We start from the raw sequence: 5,083 nt of genomic DNA on the forward strand, positions 1-5,083 counted from the left end.
GTCTTGAATGGACCTCTACTAGAGTACATTCCTTCATGGTACCGAGGTGGGATCCAGCAGGTTCTCACAGGTTCCCGAGAGTAGGTTACTAATTGTTTGTGTGTGCCGAGAGGGGGTTACTAATTGGTGATTTTGCAACATGATTTTTGCCTTAGTTACGCCCCTCCTCTCAGCAGTAGCGCGCAGAACTTGAAGCAGTCTAGCAGGAGGTGCACCGGCGTGCGTGGCAGCCTGCGCCTGCGTGCATTCGTTTCCCGCCCAAGGACCGGTGCAGCAGCTGCATCCTTGCCACAGCCCTGCCCAGGAATGCCCTGCCCCCAGAATGCCCGGCCACGCCCTCGTTGTGGCCCGCTCAGCCCCATTGGCGCTACGCCACAGTTTGAATCCCACCACCATGGGAACCTGTTACTAAAATTTTTGGATCCCACCACTGATGGTACCCATTTTTTTCAACTGTCGTAAGTAAGGTGTTCCAATGGACACAGGGGGAAAAACCACCCTTAGCAATAACATAGCCATGCATATAATTTCTCACGTTCCCAGTATGAACAATAGAGCTATGACAGGAGAAATTTCCATCCAGTTCATGAATGTGACCAACATTTTATATCTATATAACAGCAGGGGAAAAAAGGTTGCAAAAAAGAAGAAGTCAAACTTAGTGGCTGAAGGCATGCCACATAGAACATCCGTTGGGGGCTTAACGCACTGTGTCCCATCAAAGTTGCAGAGGGGACAATTCCCCGTTGCCTCTTTCAACATGTTGCTTATTTGGGGATTCATCTGATATGAGTCTGAGTCTGAGCCCTGAAATATTAAGTAGTGCAGACATAGCTAGGGGGAAGGGTGCGCTTGGCAAGTTGAATTGCTTGTCATTTTTATTACAACTGGAAAGCAGAGGAGTTGGGCTCACTGGCGCTCTCCTTTCCATGTAGTAGACAAACTGGCACAGATTCAGAGGAGATCAAGAGAGGTCGGCCCATTATGCATGGATTGCCTTGGGGCTTTCCACTGTGCAGTGGGCTTGTAGTGGGGTCTCCTCGTGTTTCCCGGTTTACATGTGAGGAGGCACCCATTCCTGCCACGCAGTTTCTCTGCAGAGAACTCTCCTGGGCCTGCTGTGAACTCTCCAGGGACTGCTTTTCCTGATTCTCTGAACTCTGCCCATCAAATTCTTCTTAAGGGCCGAGATCTCATTCCACCCACTAGTCTCAAGATTGCTGGCTTTGTAAAAGCCTTTTAATTACTGTTATATCGCTATATCAATATTGTAGCCTTTCCCGAAATTAATCACCCCTTTAAATGAAAAAGGCAAAGCAATTCCCTGGACTGCACACTGCTGAAGAAGGGGACCATTCTTTTACCCTCCCCTCCCCTCTACACATACATCTACACTTCCTACCGCTGCTGTTGCCACAGGAGAAAAAAAAGAGGCTTCCTTTAAAATAAAGCCATGCTTGAAATAAAGTTTTAAAAATCCCTCCCCGCAGGGGTACGGAGGGGTCAAATGACCCCTGCCTTGGTGCACCGGCAGGGGGTGCAAAATTGCCCCCCTCCTCCCCCACGCCGACCCGAGTCGGAAGAGCTGGGTCAGCGCAGGAGAGGCGCCTAAAGATGAGCTGCAGCGCCCCTCTGAGCTGCCTCCTTCTCTCCCCAAGCCCTCGGGGGTGGGGCTTGGTGCAGGGGCAGCTCAATCGGGTTGACCCAGAAGCTGACCTGCCGCTGCGGTGCCCATCTGAGTCGCCCCACCCCCATGCCTTGCCCTCAAGCACTGGGGGGGGGGCACTGGGGAATGGCATGGGGGGGTGCCTGGAGCAGGTTTTGTCCCTGGGCGCCATTACCCCCAATACACCTCTGCCTCCCTGTCATGGGGGAGGGGGCAGAAGAAGAGTTGAGGAGGTGGGGTGGAGCCCAAAAGAAACCCTGTTTGTACTGTTCCTTGGGAAAGTCCTCTCTGTTGTTGTTATATTGAGATTTTGATATCTTGATATGAGTGTTTAGAGAAGCAGGAAGTAGCCAGCAACATGGAAGGGTGGGTTGAAGGAGAAGGCTTAAACGGCAACATGAGGGAGTGGGAAGGGTGGAGCTAGGTATGCTAGCTGTGGACAGAGGGAACATGTCCAGGGCAAATCTGCCTGCTCTGACAGCGAAGCAGATTAAAAGTCATGCTAGAAGGGGACCTTGCTTGCTGCAAAGAGTACGGAAAGCGAAAGTGGGGCTCAAGGAAATTTGTCCGTACAAGAAATCTTGCAGTGATGGACATTCGCCCCCATTGTGCACCGGACACCTTGTTTATAATCCGCTACGGTCAGGCAGAGCTCTGGAAAACAAGTTCTATGAAGAGAAGATGAATGAATTGGTTGTGTTTAGTCTGGAGATGAGAAGACTTCAGAGGGAGATGAGGAGACTCTTGCCACATGGAAGAGGGAAAAGAGTGTAGTGTTCCAGAGGGCAAGACTAGATCTAATAAGTTTACATTACAGGAAGGCGAATTGAGTTAAAATTTAGGGAGAACATTAAGGCAGAATGGTTTGACAATGAAACTAGATAGCTGTCTTACTGGCGGGCTTGAATCAAAAGCTGGACAACCATACTCTGGAAATTGTTCAAGCTTTGGATTTTAATCATGTAGCAGTCTAGCAGGAGGTGGATCTCTTTGATTTTATAATTTTATCCCCAGAAGAAATCTTGACAAGCTTCTGGAATGAAAAGGAAACAGCTTAAAATATCTTAGGGGCACATGCAACAAATAATGAACCATAACAATTAAGAAGACTTGGGGGAGGGGGTATACCACACCTTTCTCTACTTAAGGAGTCTCAAAGCAGCTCAGTATCACCTTCCCTTCCCCGTCCCACAACAGGCAGCTTGTGAGGTAGCTGGGGCTGAGAGAGTTCTGAGAGAACTGTGAGCAGCCCAAGGTCACCCAGCAGGCTGTATGTAGAGGTGCAGGGAACCAGACCAGATTAAACTTTGGTGCACATGTGGAGGAGTGGGGAATCAAAACCAGTTCTCCAGAGTAGAGTCTGTCATTCTGAATCACTGAATCAGCTACCCAAAAGGTTCACAAATGAACATTCATTTACATTAAATATTCTACAGTCGTTTGCTCGAGGTGCAGCAGTAGATGTTTACACTAAGAAACAGAGCCAGTGTGCTGTAGTAGTTAAGAGCAGTGGAGAACCGGGTATGATACCCCATTCTTCTACATGAAGCCTACTGGGTGACCTTGGGCTGTCATAGATCTCTCAACCCATTCAGAGGCAGGCAATGGCAAAACAGCTATGGACATCTCAGGCCTTGAAAACCCTAAGTCAGCTGCAACTTGATGGCCCTTTCTACCACCACCCACTAAGAAAAAAAATATTGAAAATATTGTTTTACTTCTAATAGATAAGACTATTTTGATCAAAAACTTGTAAAAACCACCTCATTCTTTTGCGTTGATATCCTCTAACTGACGTAGAAAAATACCGAAACTGGAAGTGGAACTTTAATGTATACTATGGAGTACATAAAATGTCTTTCCTTTTTTACTCTGAACAGAAAACCAAACCAATAAACCTTCCATGAACTGCTTCCTGGTGCTATGTCTAAGGCGAACACTACAGGCAAAGACTAAACCTGGAAATCGTTTTGTAAGCGTTGATGTGATTGCTTGCCATTATATCACCAGCTTGGCTTGGGATCCAACTCTCCTGCTTTCATAACTCAGGTAAGTAGATGGTAATCTCAGCAACTACAAGCACAAGCCTGTTCCCAAGAATGTGAATGGCAGCAATTCAAAGAGGGAAATGTATGCAGTAGTGATAATGTCCTGGCTTATGGTAGCGGATTCAGTTCTCAACAGGCATAGCTACTGAGCTACAGGTCATTTCCACAGAGGTTATTTGACCCAGCGTTCAGTGGCCTTTGGAAGAGTGGTCCCTCCCCCTGCTTCCCCACAGCATTGTACTGCATTCATACACCTCCCATGACTTCCCTGATCTTTCCCCAAAATGCTTTGCTCTAGAGTTTTGAGAAAGATCATAGCAAAGCTTGGATTAATGCCTTTCAAGAATAAGACAGATTTTCCTGGTCCTACTTCCACAACAGCTATTCCGCCACCCCCACCCCAGTGGCCATTCCTTCTCCTGCCCATGGGTGCTTTTTTAAAAAAAGAAAAAATCAGGAACTTAATATTGTTATTGTATAATTGTTAGAGCCAGCAGAGGCTCCTTCTGCACATGCAGAATAATGCACTTTCAAACTGCTTTCAGTACTCTTTGAAGCTGTGCAGAATAGCAAAATCTACTTGCAAACAGTTGTGAAAGTGGTTTGAAAACACATTATTCTGTATGTGCGGAAGAGGCCATAGTGTAGTGGTTATAAGAGCAGTGGACTCTAATCTGGGGAAATGGATTTCTTTCTTCACTCCTTGACATGAAGCCTGCTGGGTGACCTTGGGGTAGTCACATTTCAGGAGTGCTTTGATTGTGTGTTCCTTCATGGCAGGGGGTTGGACTTGATGGCCCTTTCGGTCTCTTCCAACTCTATGATTCTATGTATGGAACAGGAGAAACAAATGGAGCTTTATGGCAACCCGCATCCATTGTGTGACTAGCAAAGCCCTGAGGCCCTCCTGGCCAGAGGCATCGCAGTTCACCCTTTTTGTGGTTATAGACTTTCCCTTCTCTAGGGAATTGCCAGCCCCTCCCTGTAGAAACTTGAGAAGCAAACTGTCCTCTTTCTTTTAAGATGAAATTACGGCATGTTTCTTCCTCAAAGCAAAGAGCCAGTCCTGACCCAGCAGCCATTTTGTGATTGGCCCCACCCTCCGCGACTGCCATTTTGTGTGCTTTCTCAATATTTTTTGAAAATGCCCCTTTCTCTCAATGTTTCAGGAGCGTACCTAGGCTCCATAAGGTTGGACAGCTCCCTGCCCACATGAAATAGCCCAAATGAAGAATGGAGTTTGACTGTGCTCCATAAATGGTTCATTAGACTAGTGGCTAAATGTAACAAAACAAGTCTCACAGGATTTCAAATTACACTGCCAAAATTAAATTGGAACATAAGATTATTGAATAAAACAGGCATCCCG

Source organism: Sphaerodactylus townsendi, linkage group LG05 (genome assembly GCF_021028975.2).
Source record: "Sphaerodactylus townsendi isolate TG3544 linkage group LG05, MPM_Stown_v2.3, whole genome shotgun sequence".
In the NCBI taxonomy this organism is placed as follows: domain Eukaryota; kingdom Metazoa; phylum Chordata; class Lepidosauria; order Squamata; family Sphaerodactylidae; genus Sphaerodactylus; species Sphaerodactylus townsendi.